General features: G+C 38.8%; 1 pseudogene; it reads right to left on the bottom strand.

Moving 5' to 3' along the window:
- Positions 1-4,232: 4,232 nt before the first annotated feature.
- Positions 4,233-16,164, bottom strand: LOC107181039 (annotated as a pseudogene).
- Between the last annotated feature and the right edge of the window lie 96 nt (positions 16,165-16,260).

The raw sequence follows: 16,260 nt of genomic DNA on the forward strand, positions 1-16,260 counted from the left end.
ACAAATGAATTTTTTAAATAAAAATTAAAAAATTAAGTCCTCAACTATTATTATATTGTTGTGTATTTCTCTTTTCAGTTCTGTTAGTATTTGCTTTATATTTTTAGATACTCTGATAATAGACACATAAAAAGTAGCAGTTTTATGTCTTCTTAGTGGATTGACCCTTTTATCATTATATAATGACTTTTGGTCTCTTTTGACCATTTTTTGCTTAAAGTCTATTTTTACTTGTATAAGAATAGCTCCCTTGCTTTCTTTTGTTTACCACTTGCTTGAATTATCTTTCTCTATCCCTTTAATCTTAGTCTATGTGCACCTTTAGAGCTAAAGTGGATGTCTTATAGGCAACATATCATTGAATCATGTTTATTTTTTTTTAACAATTCAGCCATTATGTCTTTTGATGGGATAACTTAATTCATTATTTTTAAAGTAATTATTGTAGGTAAGTACTTACTATTGTCATTTTGTGGGTTTTGGTTTGTTTTGCAGTACCATTGTTCCTTGTTTTTTTCTTATTGAGGTATATAATTAATATATAACATTATATTAGTTTCAGATGTACAACATAATGATTTGATATTTGTGTACACTGCCAAATAATCACCACAAGTCTAGTATCTTCTTGTCACCATATAAAGTTACATAATATGCAATTCAATATTATTGGCTGTAGTTACCATACTGTACATTACATCCTCTTGATTTATTTTATAACTAGAAATTTATACGTCTGGACCACTTTTTCCCATTTTGCCCACCCCCCCACATCTCCTCCCCCCTGACAACCACATCTGTTCTCTGCATCTATGAATTTTGTTTGTTTTGTTTTTTTAAGTTTTTATTTTAAATTCCAGTTAGTTAACATACAGTGTAATAGTAGTTTCAGGTATACAATGTAGTGATTCAACACTTCCATTGAACACCCAGTGCTCATCGCAACAAGTACACTCCTTTATCCCCATCACCTATTTAACCCATCTCCCCCACTATCTCCCTCTGGCAACCATTAGTTTGCTGTCTATAGTTAAGAGCCTATTTCACACCACATGGGTGGCTCAGTCAGTTGGGCATCTGACTCTTGATTTTAGCTCAGGTCATGGTCCTGGGATTGTAGGATTGAGCCCCATGTTCAGCTCTACACTGAGCGTGGAGCCTGCTTGAGATTCTCTCTCTGTCTCTGTCCCTTTCCCCTGCTTGCACGTGCTCTCTAAAATAAATTTAATTTTTTTTTAATAGTCTATTTCTTGGTTTGTCTCTCTCTTTTCCCCCGTGCTCATTTGTTTTCTTTCTTAAATTCCACATATGAATGAAATCATATGGTATTTGTCTTTCTCTGACTTTTTTCCCTTAGCATTATACTCCCTAGCTCCATCCATGTCATTGCAAATGGCAAGATTTTATTTATTTATTTTTTAATATTTATTTACTTTTGAGACAGAGAGAGACAGAGCATGAAGCCGGGAGGGTCAGAGAGAGAGGGAGACACAGAATCCGAGACAGGCTCCAGGCTCCGAGCTGTCAGCACAGAGCCCGACGCGGGGCTCGAACTCACGGACTGCGAGATCATGACCTGAGCCGAAGTCGGATGCTTAACTGACTGAGCCACCCAGGCGCCCCAAGATTTTATTTTTTTGATGACTGAGCAATATTCCATATTACTCCATATTACATATACATATATATGTATATATACATACATATACCACATCTTCTTTATCCATTCATCAGTCAATGGACACTTAGGCTGTTTCCATAATTTAGCTATTATAGATAAAGCTGCTATAAACACCAGGGTGCATATATCCCTTTGAATAAGCGTTTTTGTATTCTTTGGGTAAATATCTAGTAGTGCAATTGCTAGATCATAAGATAGTTCTATTTTTAACTCTTTGAGGAAACTTCATTCTGTTTTCCAGAGTGGCTGCACCAGTTTGCATTCCCACCAGCAGTGCAAAAGTGTTCCCCTTTCTTGCATTCTTGCCAACCCCTGTTGTTTTTTGTGTTGTTGATTTTAGCCATTCTGACAAATGTGAGGCAATATTCATTGCAGTTTTGATTTGTACTTCCCTGATGATGAGTGATGTTGAGCATCTTTTCAGGTGTCTGTTGTCCATCTGTGTGTCTTCTTTGGAAAAATCTACTTTTATAATTTGCCCATTTTTAATTGGATTATTCATTTTTGGGGTGTTAAGTTTGAGAAGTTCTTTGCATATTTTGGATATGAACTTTTTATGAGATATGTCATTTGCAAATATCTTCTCCCATCCTATAGTTTGCCTTTTAGCTTTGTTGATTGTTTCCTTCACTGTGCAGAAGTTTTTATTTTGATGAAATCCCAATAGTTTATTTTTGCTTTTGTTTCCCCTGCCTCAGTAGACATATCTAGAAAAAAGTTGTTATGGCCAATGTTAAAAACATTACTGCCTGTGTTCGTCTCTAGGATTTTTATGATTTCAGGTCTCGCATTTAGGTCTTTAATCCATCTTGAAATTGTTTTTGTGTATGGTGTAAGAAAGTGGCCCAGTTTCATTCTTTTGCATATTTCTGTCCAGTTTTCCTTAAATCATTTGTTAAAGAGACTTTTTCCCATTGGATATTCTTTTCTGTTTTGTTGAAAATTAGTTGGCCATATAATCGTGGGTTCGTTTCTGGGTTTTCTATTCCGTTCCATTGATCTATGTGTCTGTTTTTGTGACAGGACCTTACTGTTTTGTTCACTACTATAACTTGAAGTCTGGAATTGTGATGCTTCCAGCTTTGCTTTGCTTTTTCTAGGTTGCTTTGGCTATTCGAAGTCTTTTGTAATTCTATACAAATTTTAGGATTGCTTATTCTAGCTCCATGAAAATGCTGTTGGTATTTGATAGGAATTGCATTAAATGTATAGATTGCTTTGGGTAGTATAGGCATTTTAACAACATTTGTTCTCCCAACACTTGAGCATGGGATATTTTTCCATTTCTTGGCATCATCTTGAATTTCTTTCATGAATGTTTATAGTTTTCAGAATACAGGTCTTTTGCCTGTTTAGCTAGGTATTTATTCCTAGGTATCGAATTGGTTTGGGTACAATTATAAATGGGATTGATTCCTTAATTTCTCTTTCTGCTGCTTCATTATTGGTGTATAGAAATGTAACAGGTTTCTGTATGTTGATTTTGTATCTTGCACCTTTACTGAACTTGTATATCACTTCTAACAGTTCTTTGGGGTTTTCTATATAGAGTATCATGTCATCTGCAAATAGTTTTACTTCTTCCTTGCCAATATGGATGCCTTCTTTTCTCTTTACGTTGTCTGATTGTTGTGGCTATGACTTCTAGTACTATGTTGAATACAGTGGTGAGAGTGGACATCCTTATCTCATTTCTGACCATAGAAGAAAAGCTCTCAGTTTTTCCCCATTAAGGATGATATTCGCTGTGGGTTTTTCATATATGGTCTTTATTATGTTGAGGTATATTCCCTCTAAACCTACTCTGTTGATGGTTTCTATCATGAATGGATGTTACATTTTGTTATATACTTTTTCTGCATCTATTGAAATGATTATAATGTTCTTACCCTTTCATTTATTAATGTGTTGTATCACACTGATTGCCTTGTGAATATTGAATCACTGCTGCATCTCAAGAATAAATCCCACTTGATGGTGGTGATTGATTTTTTAAATGTATTATTGGGGGACATCTGAGTGGCTCAATCAGTTGAGCATCTGACTCTTGGTTTTGGCTTGGGTCATGATCTCACATTTCATGACTTCATGCCCCATATTGGGCTCTGTGCTGACAGTGCAAAACCTGCTTGGGATTCTCTCTCTCTCTCTCTCTCTCTCTCTCTCTCTCTCTCTCTCTCTTCTCCTCCATTGCTCATGTTCTCTCTCCCTCTCTCCCTCTCTCTCTCAAACTAAATAAACTTTAAAAATAAACAAGTTGTTGGAATCAGTATGCTCGTACTTTATTTAGAATTTTTTTTACCAATGTTTATCAGGGATATTGGCTTGTAGTTCTTTTTGCTGTTGTTGTTTTTTTGTTTTTATTCAATAATCATGAACTTAACTCTGCAATCCAGCTAGACTTGGAAGGGAATAAGGAAAATATGGAACCCATAGAACTGCAGTGAGAGCACAAAGATTATAGGATATTTCAAGCAGATGGGGACAAAAGGGTGCCCTCTTGAGGTACAGGAATGGTCTGGACGTTAAGATAAAACACAAGTCAAATTTATTAGATTTGTGCACAGTTAGCAATAGTTATCTTTTTGCTGGTCTTGCCATTCCTGGGCCCAAAGTGCTCCATGGCTTCCGCAATATTCATGCACTCTTTCACCTTGCCAAAGACCACATTCTTGCCATCCAACCACTAGGTCTTGGCAGTGCAGATGAAAAACCGGAAACCATTTGTGTTGGGTCCAGCATTTGCCATAGACAAGATGCCAGGACTTGTATGCTTCAGAATGAAATTCTTATCATCAGATTTCTCCCCATAGACGGACTTGCCAGCAATGCCATTATGGCACGTGAAGGTACCACCCAGGCACATAAATGCTGGAATAATCCTGTGAAAGCAGGAACCTTTATAACCAATATTTTCTCCCCAGTGCTTACAGTACAAAAGTTTTCTGCTGTCTTTGGACTTTGTCTGCAAACAGCTGAAAGGAGACACGGCCCAAGTGCTCACTGTCTACAGCAATGTTGAAGAACAGTGAGGTTGACCATAGCTGGGAACCGCAGGTGGCTCCAGGGTGGCAGTGTCTGCAAGGCCTGTAGTTCTCTTTTCTAGTGGATTCTTTATCTGATTTTGATATGAGGCTAATGTGGCATCATAAAATGAATTTGGAAGTTTTCCTTCCTTTTCTATTATTTTGGAATAGTTCGAGAAGAAAGGTATTAACTCTTCTTTAAATGTTTGGTAGAATTCCCCCGTGAAGACATCTGGCCCTGTACTTTTGTTTGTTGGGAGATGTTTTGATTACTGATTCAGTTTCTTTGCTGGTTATCAATCTGTTCAAGTTTTCTATTTCTTCCTGTTTCAATATTGGTCATTTATATGTTTCCAGGAATTCATCCATTTCTTCTAGATTGTCCAATTTGTTGGCATATAGTTTTTCATAATATTCCCTCACAATTGTTTGTATTTCTGTGGTGTTGGTTGTTATTTCTCTTCTCTCACTTGTGATTTTATTTATTTGGGTCCTTTCTCTTTTCCTTTTGATAAGTGTGGCTAAGGGTTTATCAACTATTAATTTTTTCAAAGAACCATCTCCTGATTTCATTCATATGTTCTATTGGTTTTTTTGTTTGTTTGTTCTATATCATTTATTTTTGCTCTAATCTTTATTATTTCCTTCCTTCTGCTAGCTATAGGCTTCATTTGTTGTTCTTTTTTTTTTTTTTTTTTTCCTAGCTCCTTTGGGTGTAAGGTTAGGTTGTTTATATGAGATTTTTGTTGCTTCTTAAGGTAGGCCTGTATTGCTATTTACTTCTCTCTTTAGCTGCATCCCAAAGGAGTTAGACTGTGCTGTTTTCATTTTCATTTATTTCCATGTTTTTTTTTTAAATTTCTTCTTTGATTTCCTGGTTGACCCATTCATTGTTTAGTAGCGTGTTGTTTAACCTCCATGTCTTTGTGGTCTTTCCAAATTTTTCTTCTTGCTGACTTCAAGTTTCACAGTGTTTTGGTATCTTTTTGTTTGTTGAGGCCTGATTGGTGACCTAGTATGTGATATATTTTGGAGAGTGTTCCATGTGCACCTGAAAAGAATGTGTATTCTGCTGTTTTAGGGTAGAATGTTCTCAATATATCTGTTAAGTCCATCTGGTCCAGTGTGTCATTGAATGTTATTGTTTATTGATTTTCTGTTTAGATGATCTGTCTGTCCATTGCTATAAGTGGGGTGTTAAACTCCCCTACTATTTATTATTGTATTATTATCAATTAGTTCCTTTATGTTTGTTCTAATTGTTTGTTTTATATTTGAGTGCCTTATTGTTGGGTGTATAAATATTTATAATTGTTAAATCTTCTTGTTTATTATCATCTCTTGTTACAGTCTTTGTTTTAAAGTCTAGTTCATCTGATATAAGTATTGCTACTCTGGCTTTCTTTTGACATCCATTTGCATGATTAATGTTTCTCCATTCCCTGACTTTCGATTTGCAGGTGTCTTTAGGTCTAAAATGAATCTCTTTTAGCAGCATATAAATGGCCCTTGGTTGGTTCTTTTTTTTATCTGTTCTGATACCATATGTCTTTGAATGTTTAGTCCATTTAGAATCAAAATAATTATTGATAAATATACATTTAGTGAATTTTATTACTTGTTTTGTCATTGTTTCTTGAGATTTTTCTCTGATCCTTTCTTGTCTTTCTCACTTTTGGTCTTTCCTTTCCACTCAGAATCCCCTTTAATATTTCTTGCAGAGTTGGTGTAGTGGTCACAAACTCCTTTAGTTTTTGTTTGTCTAGGAAACTATCTCTCCTTCTATTCTGAATGATAGCCTTGCTGGATAGAGTATTCTTGGCTAGAGATTTTTCTTATGCATATCATGCCACTCCCTTCTGACCTGCCAACTTTCTGTTGAGAAATCTACAGCTAGCATTATGGGTTCTCCCTTGTAAGTTAAGGAATTCTTTTGTCTTGCTGCTTTTGAGATTTTTTTCATTATCACTATATTTTGCAAATTTAATTACAATATCTTGACCATGGATGTTATAGGAGTTCTCTGTGCCTCCTGGATCTGGATGTCTGTTTCCTTTCCTACATTAGGGAAGTTTTTAACTAATAGTTAAATTTTTTTGCCTCTTTTTCTCTCTTCTTCTGGGACTCCTATAATAATCCTATAAATGTAATGTGACATTTGAATGTTAGTGACATTTGATGGAGTCACTAAGTTCCCTAAGTCTATTCTTGTGTTCCATAATTATTCTTTCTCTCTTTTGTTCAGTTTCATTATTTTCTATTATTTTGTCTTCTATGTTACTTTTTTTTTCCTTTGCTTCTTCCAGTCTGCTGTTCATTGCATCAAGCCTGTTTCCAATCTCAGTTATTGTATTCTTCATTTTTGACTGATTCTTTTTTAACTTTTATCTCTGTGGTAAGGGTCTCCCTGATGTCTTCTATTCTTTTCTTAAGCCCAGCAAGTATCCTTATGATTGTTGCTTTAAATTCTCCATCAGGCATGCCACTTATATCGGTTTTGCTTAGATCTCTGGCCATGACCTTATCTTGTTCTTCCATTTGGGATGAATTCCTCTGTTTTGACATTTTGTCTAAGTCTCTGCCTTCTTCTCTGTGTTAGAAAATCCCATTGTGTTTCCTGCTCCTGAAGTAATGGCCTTTTGAAGAAGAGATTGTATAGTGTCCAGGGCCTGGCTCTTCCAGGATTGTCTCTGGTGTGTGCTCTGTGCATCCTGGTGTTGTGTTTTGGCTGCTCTGTCCCTCAGGTCAGTCTCCTTCAGGGGCTCTCTTTGCCTGCAATGGGCAGTGCTTGGTCTTTGGCCAGAATGTGGCAAGTTTTAACTAGGTGTGCTCTGGTTTGCTTGTTAAATGAGACCTGATACTACTTCAACTGAACTGAGGCTTTGCACAACTCTCTGGTTAGGAGATGTGGTTTGGGCAGCAGTTCCTGCTGCTCTTCTGGATGCCTTTTATTCTTTTTTTCTTATCTAATTGCTGTAGCTAGAACTTTATTTGTTCTTCTTTTTCTAGCTCCTTTAAATGTAAAGTTAAATTGTTTATTTGAGATTTTTCTTGTTCTTGAGGTGGGACCTTTATTGCTACAAAATTCCTTCTTACAACTGTTTTTGCTGCATCCCATACAGTTTGGAGTGTTGTGTTTTCATTTTCATTTGCCCCAAAGTACTTTTTATTTCCTGGTTGATTTCTTCATTGACTCATTGGTTGTTTGGAAGCATGTTGTTTGGTCTTCACATGTTGGTGTTATTTTCCACTTTTCTTCTTGTAGTTCATTTCTAGTTTCATGCACTGTGGTTGAAAAAGATGCTTGATATAATTTTAATCTTCTTAATTTACTCTTCTTAAATTTATTGACACTGTTTTGTTGCCTAATATGTGATTTATCCTGGAGAATGTCCCATGTGCACTTGAGAAGAATGTGTATTCTACTGTTCCTAGAAGGACTTTTCTCTGAGAGAGATTAAGTCTATTTGTTCTAATGTGTTGTTCAAGGTTAATGTTTCCTGATTAATCTTCTTTTTTTCTTATTTATTTATTTATTTATTTATTTATTTATTTATTTTATTAACCTGTTTTATTATTTATTTTTTTTAATTTACATCCAAATTAGTTAGCATATAGTTCAACAATGATTTCAGGAGTAGATTCCTTAGTGCCCCTTACCCATTTAGCCCACTTAGCCCATCCCCCCTCCCACAACCCCAACCTTATTAATCTTCTGTCTGGATGATCCATCCATTGATGTTCTCTCTCAATCCATTGTACTCTTCTATCCATTGATGTTCTCAAGGTTAATGTTTCCTTATTAATCTTCTGTTTGGATGATCCATCCATTGATGTGAGTAGGGTTTTAAAGTTCCCTACTATTATCATATTGCTGTCAATTTCTCTCTTTTTGTCTGTTAATATTTGCTTATATATTTAGGTGCTCCTATTGTGGGCACATAAATATTTATAAGTGTTATCTCTTCTTGTGGTTTGATCCCTTTATCATTATATAATGCCATTCTTTGTCAATTATTACAGCCTTTGTCGAAAGTATATTTTGTCTGATATAATTATTGTTATCCCTACTTTCTTTTCCTTTCCATTCCCATCCCTCATTCCTTCTGTGTGTGTCTTTGGATCTGAAGTGAGTCTCTTATAGGCAGCATATTTTTTATCCATTTAGCCACCTTCTGTCTTTTGACTGGATTACATAACAACCTGTGTAATGTAGCAGTCTATTTTAAGTTGGTGGTCATTTAGGGGCACCTGGGTGGCTCCGTCAGTTGAGCATCCAACTTCGGCTCAGGCCATGATCTCATGGTTCACGAGTTTGAGCGCCGCATCAGGCTCTGTGCTGACAGCTCAGAGCCTGGAGCTGGCTTAGGATTCTGTGTTTCCTTCTCTCTCTGCGCCTCCCCCACTCATATTCTGTGTGTGTCTTTCTCTTTCTCAAAAATGAATATGAAAAAAAATGTTTAATTTTGTGGTCATTTATGTTCAAAAACATTCCGAAAACACTACACTTTTAGTGTTTTGATGTCATAATTTACATGTTTTTATTTAATGTATTTCTTATCTAATTAATGTAGATGTATTGGCTTTTACTACTTTTGTCTCTTAACTCTCATACTAGTTTTATAAGTGTTGATCCACTACCTTTTCTATATGTTTGCCTCTACCAGTTAGAATTTTTTCTTTCATTTATTTTATTGTGTCCAGTTATGGCCTTTTCTTTTCCATTTAAAGAAATCCCTTTAATGTTTCTTGTAAAGCACATTTGGTGCTGATGAAATCCTTTAGCTTTTGTTTGTCTGAGAAACTTTCTATCTCCCTTTCAATTCTGAATGATAATCTTGCTGGGTAGAATTTCCTTGGTTATAAGTTTTTTTCCTTTAAGTACTTGGAATATATTGTCCCACTTTCTTCTAGCTTGCAAAGTTTCTGCTAGAAAATCAGCTTCCCTTATACATAAGTTTCCCTTATATATAACTATTTGCTTTTCTTTTGCTGCTTTTAAGATTCTCTCTTCATCTTTACTTTCTGACATTTTAGTTGCAGTGTGTGTCTTGGTGTGGATCTCTGCATTCATCTTGTGTGGCAGTCTCTGTGATTCCTGGTAGTTGTCTTTAAACTATCCTCATTTTTAAAGATACTTTTTTCTTTTTGCTGTTCAGTTTTGGTGATTTGCACTACCCTGTCTTCCAGATCACTGATTTGTTCTTCTGCATCTTTTAATCTGCTGTTGATTCCCTCTAGTGTATTGTTTATTTCTGTTGTAGTCTTCAGCTCTGATTGATACTTTCTCATATTTTCTATCTTTGTTGAAGTTTTCCCTATGTTTATTCTTCTCCTGAGTTTGGTAAGCATCTTTATGACCATTACTTTAAACTCTTTATCAGGTATATTGCTTATCTTCACTTCATTTAGTTTTTTTCTAAGATTTCATCTCGTTCTTTCATTTAGAACATATTCCTCTCTTTCTTCATTTTGCCTAACTTTGTGTGTTTGTTTCTGTGTATTAGGTAGTACAGCTAAGTATCCCAGTCTTGAAGGAATGGCCTTATATTAAAGATGTCCTGTGGGACCCGGAAGTACAATCCCTGGCCACCAGAGCCAGCTGCTCCAATTGTGTCGCCTTTGTAGTATGGCAGAGCCATAGGTGCTTTGGGTACACTGGTGGGGGGTATGGCTCCTGTCTCAGCTAACTATAAAGACCAGTTTTGACTGTTGCTGGTGTGCTGTGGGCAGAGTTATCATTCTGTCGATTGTGAGGCCCAGCCAACACACAGGGTTGTGTGATGCTTTCAGCAAGTCATACCCCAAGGCATTAGCAATTTAGAAGGAGATTCCAAAATGGCAGCCATCACTGCTGGGACCAGCAGAGCAGAATTACGTAGCAAAAATGGTTGCTGCCAGTTTCAATCCCCAGAGAGAGACCCAGCTGCCTCCTGCCTCCTGCCTTTCCAGCTGGTTCTCTCATTCATAAGTGGGTCTCCTTCACCTGTGATCTATGTACTTTTCCATCTGATGTTTTTGTGCTAGTTTCTAGGTCAAGTGAGTCTGCACACAAGCCCTTCAAAAGTGCATTTCCCTATAGTTCTATAGTTTTCCTTGAAGTATTCCCTGTTAGTTTTCAAAGATAGCTTTTTGCCAGATCATCTCTCTTGTGTAGAGTTAAGGTTTGGGGTGCCTGATCTGGAGCTCGAATATCTCACTCCTCAGGGAAAATTTCTGTACATTTGAGATCCCTCCTGACAGTGGAGTGCTGTACCTGGTGTGTAGTTTTTTTTCCTTAGCATAGCCACATCTCTGCCTCTTCTACCCATCTCAGTGCCATCCCTTGCTGGGAGGGTCTGTCCATCCAGGTTCTAGGTCGTCTTCAGAGGCAATTATTCTGAACGTAGGTGGAGATTTGTTGTGTCCATGGGAAGAGGTGAGATCAGGATCTTCCTAGTCTGCTATCTTGAAACCTCCCCTTATGTTTCATGTTTTAAGGAACTGTCAAACTGTTTTTTTCAAAAGGAGTTGCACTATTTTTCTGTTGTCTTTTTAATCCAATAATATTTATTTTAAAAGATTATCTTGAAAAGAAAAAAAAAGATTTTGTAACTGTATGGTGACAGATATTAACTAGACTTATTGTCTAGTTGTCTTGACTTATTGTCCATGCTGCCCTGCTGCCCTGGCACCCATGGCCTAGGAGCAAGGAGAATGCGACCTATGCTGCCTGCTGGCCACCGGCTGCCACCTTCACCCCTGCTGCGCTTGGCGCCACTCTACCCACCCTACCACCCCCTCCCCTGCCCTTGGAGCTGCTGGCATCTCAGCCACCTCCTGTATTTTTTTTTCTGACCTGAGATAATTCTTTTTATTTTGACCAAAGAGGTGAGTCAAGTAGGGACACCCAGCCTTCCACCAACAGCCACTTCTCCAAACAAGCCGCCTGTCCAGACACCTTGGTCCCAGGCCCAGCTAGTCCAGGGACCCTCATGGGCAGCAGGAAGAGGAGAGAGGAGGACACAGCAACAGGGTCAGGGCCCCTATGGGGCACCCCTGGCCACCCCCCGCCCTACCCCACCCACTCTGAGCCGCCAACAGCCAAGATTCAAGCAAAGCCAGGAGAGGGAGGCGTGGGGTAGGGGGGGGCGGGGAGGAATCTCTAAAATAACCCCACCCTGGAAACAAACCAAAGTGAGCCTAAGTTCTTCCTGGGAAGGAGCCCCAGCTCTCACTGGTGTATTTCTCTCAAAACAGCAGAGCCCTCAGCGGAGGTGAGGGCGGGGTGGGGCAGGGACCACACTGAAGACTTGCCGTGGTGATCATTTAGCAATATATACATATACAGTCATTATGTTGTATACTTGAAACTCATACAATGTTATATGTCAATTACCCCCTGATTTCTAAAAAGATTATTTTGGTTTTGAATTTATTTCTTTATGGTTTTTAAAAATATTTATTTATGTATTTGTTTAATAATCTCTACCCCCAGCGTGGGGCCAGAACTCATGACCCCAAGATCAAAAGTCGCATGTTCTACTGCCTGAGCCAGCCAGGTGCCCCTTCTTTGTGTTTTGTATGTAAAGTCATTTACATTTTTATAGTTTTATTGTTTCATTAAGCAGTATACCTCCACAAATAATATACTACAGTCTTAGCTCTTGACTGTTAACTTTGGCTTTTCTTGGCAAAACCAAACCAAAAACAGTAAAGTTTCTTTTGTCATATTAGGGTGAAAAATAAGTAAATTTTCCTCCTCTAATTTAGCTGATAATAATAAATTACATATATTTTTTAAGACTTAATTAAAACTTAAATGATTATAAATTTAGGAGCAGCTTAGCTGGGTGATTCTGGCATAGAATCTTTCATGAAGACGTTGTAGTCAAGTCGTCAGCTAGAACCCAGCCATCTGTAGCCTTGACCAGAGCTGCAGGTTATGCCTCCTGGAAGACTCACTCCCATAGTTGTCAACAGGCAGTCCCAGTTCCCTGCTTCATGGATCTATCCACAGGGATGTTTGAGTGTCCTCATGTCAGGGAATTTCCCCTCAGATCACATAGTCTAAGAGAGACAGCAAGGGTAAAGTTGTGATTCCTTTCATGACTAAATCTCAGAAATCACAAATCATTATGTCTGCTATATTCTGTTCATTAGAAGTGAGCCAACAAGTCCAGTCACACTTAAGGAGAAAGGAATTAAGCTCCATTTCCTGAAGAGAGATGTATCAAAGAATCTGTGGACATCTTTTAAAACTACTGTCTTTTAATGACACAGCAGCTAAACTTCCACAGGGCAAGTGATCCAAGAGAGAACAAGAAAGATTCCACAATGTCTTTTATGGCCTAACTTCAGAAGTTATATGCTCATTTCTGCAATATCCTATTGGTCACACAGGTCAGCCTCATTCAGTGTAGGATGGTACTAAGTAAGGGCATGTAACCCAGGAAGCAGGTATCATTGGAGGCCATTCTGGATGCTGGCTACCACAGATACCAAAGGAAGCAATAATTAATTCTGCCAGGGCATGCTGGGGATGGCACCACAAGGGAAGTGACATAAAGATGGGCTTTTGTGGTCCCCCAAGCCCTAAGAAAAATGAGAAAAACCAGTCGAAATCATCTAGTCTCTCCTTGACTTGAAGACAGAAAGAAAGAACCAGAGCAGGTGCCAGAGGACTCCACTTTCCACTGGCTTTTGATGTTACCTACTTTACCCAAGAGCTGTCATGCATGCTATTAAAGTAACTGTAGGTGCTCTAGTCTCACAATAAGCAATCAGACCAGGTAGGAGCTTCTTTAATAACAGGTATTAAGTGCTCGATGAACCAAAATAGCTATTCAAAGCCACTTTTTGCTCTCTGTAATAATTAGGACATGAACTTCCCCGGGGAGATTAGGAGAAATGAGATGTAGCAGCCTCCACCTCTACTGCTGTCATTGTAACATTCAGAACACAGAGTCTCTACTAAGAAGTCTTTTAAAGCTTTGAAATTTTTGGTGGGAGAAGAGAAGAAGACCAGTGGGAAGCCCAGCAGATTTTTAAAATATAAAATTTCCCATTTCTCTCAGAAAACTGAAAATAGTTCTTGGGTTATAAATTAGAAGTCTCTGTTCTTTCTTGTTTTGTTGTTGTTTTTCCCCAAAGCTTTGGAATCAACACAATGCTGCAAATGTGGTCACGTTTATTCTTTTTATTTTATTATAAACTTTACATACTTCCACAAAAGAACCATTTACATAGTTTACAATCAACAGTAACAAAAATAAATTCAAAGACTGTCCAGGTAAAGAAAAAGAGGATGACAATCCTCATCTTTGGCTAGAAAGAAGACTTGTTTTTACTCCTACGTGGACAATAATGCACTGGGTCAGGGAACACTCATTGCAGAAAAGCCACAGGGTCACAGTGACTCAAGAGGCCAGTCCTGCTTTACAGCTGGGCCCCACTGGACAGCCCAACCAGGCACTATCCTTACTGAGCGCTGAACTCAGCCCACTGGCCTACCCTGGACACAGAGGTGCCTCCAGGGGTGTCCATACCTTGCTTTGCGCCCTTTGCTTTTTCCTCTCATAATATTAAGTGCTATTTATTGGGCATCTACTCTGTGCCTGTGCTTTACATTAATTGTCCCTCTTTCAACTCAAACCCTGCCAAGTGGTATCATGAACCTCATTTACAGTTAAGTGAAGCTCAGGGAATGTATGAATCAGGAATCTTTCTTTTGCTGAAACAGAAAACCCAAACTCAAAATGACTTAAGCAGAGTATTTATTAGTTCACATAACCAAAAAAGTCAAGCATATTATGGGTGTCAGGCACAGCTGGATCTATGTACTCATGTGAACCACAAGGGCCACGTTTCTCTCATGTTTCTCTCTCTGCCCCTTGTACCTATACTCCTTGTGGGCAGGCTCTTCCTTCTTAGTGTTAGGAGATGGCTGAGGCAACCAAATATGCTACATTTCATTAAGTGTGGCAGCTGTGGAGGTGCTCTGTTTGGATCTCCCTTCTAAAAGAAGTTGCTATTCAGCTGCAAGGAGACAGCCTCCTGTTGTGCCACCTTCAGGATTTTGCCTTTCCTAGTCAACTACCAGGCAATGACTAGACATGGCAACAAGTCACTGCTGCCCAGTGCATGACCCCTCTCATGATCAGTGTTTGCTCCAGAGTTCCCATGGGATTGGCTGACTGTCAGATATGACTGTGTTCTCAGGCTCTCCCTTTATTTTTCACAGGCATTACCTTCCTTCCCCCCAAACAATCCTTTTGTACTTCAAAACCATCTGTGTCTTCCTCCTTCAGGAGTCATCTGACATCCCACATTTCACCAGCTCCCATCCCCACATGAGACAGATGTCTTTGCTTCACCCAGATCCCTTTAGATCCCTTTGAACTGATTTTCAGTGTGTTCTTCTAACATCCAGCACCTACAGCTATGTTAAGGCAGTGTTTGCAGAGCCTCAAAACTACCCCTTCACCCTAACTGAACATTCAGAAAGTCTAGGACCTAGGTGACTCCCATGCTTCCTCCCCTCCCACCTAACTGGTGACTATCAGGTTGAGGGTTTAAATGCTAAGGCTCTCTGCCTCTAGGCAGGTCTTCTGAAACATAACCTACCCTCCAAAACTCCCCTATAGCATCAGGCTGAAACTACCCTCCAGAGGACTTTGCCTGGGATCACACTTTGCCTGGATTTCTCACCTGTGCTGCCCTGCTTCTCACACTTCACTTCCCATCTGCCCTGGGAGTACTTCCTTAATAAATTACTTACAGATGAATCCTCTTCTTAGTGTGCTTCTCAGGAACCCAGTCAAGAACCAGCAGCTGGGACCACAGCACCTGTCAAGTGGCCTCTTCCATAGAGCAGATTCTGCTGGGTCCTCTCCCTCTTTTTGTTCCATCAGGCCTATGGGTTGTAGCTGCTTCCTACTGCCACTAACTCTAGCATGCTTCCCCAGGTCTTGATTGTTTCCCTGGGTTCCTTCTCACTCCTTTGTAAGTAGCCCTTTCATTAAACTCTCCCCAGGTACTGCTTTGGAGTGTGCTGTTTCTTGCCAGAACACTGAATCATAAATATGACCATTACAGGATTTATTTTTTTAATTACCTATCCACCCAACCATCCGTCTATCCATCTATCCATTCATCCATCCATCCATCCATCCACCCACCCACCTATCTTATCTATCTATCTATCTATCAAATCTATCTGGTCTATCTATAAAATTCATAGTACCCTAGAGGTTTGAAATGAGACAGAAGTTTAACATTGTGAGATGATTGCCCTTTTCCCCTATCCAATCAGTTAGGCTCTGGGAGTGCAAGAAGGTAAATTGGAGATAATACAGAAAATCTGATTTTGAGTTTCTTCCTGATGTAAAGACAGAGGTAGTGACCTCCTCCTTCCAACTGGCCCTCAAAAACCTTCCAGCTGGAAACAGCCAGTAAACAACTTGCAAAAGGTGACATCTGGCGCTAGATGGCGGACATGACCCACCAGTGCCATTGCTCACAGAAGCCACTGACCGACCCAGCTTGCCTGGCTCTGCAGGTCCAGCAAAAACC

The sequence above is a fragment of the Panthera tigris genome, chromosome E2 (assembly GCF_018350195.1).
Source record: "Panthera tigris isolate Pti1 chromosome E2, P.tigris_Pti1_mat1.1, whole genome shotgun sequence".
Taxonomy (NCBI): Eukaryota; Metazoa; Chordata; class Mammalia; order Carnivora; family Felidae; genus Panthera; species Panthera tigris.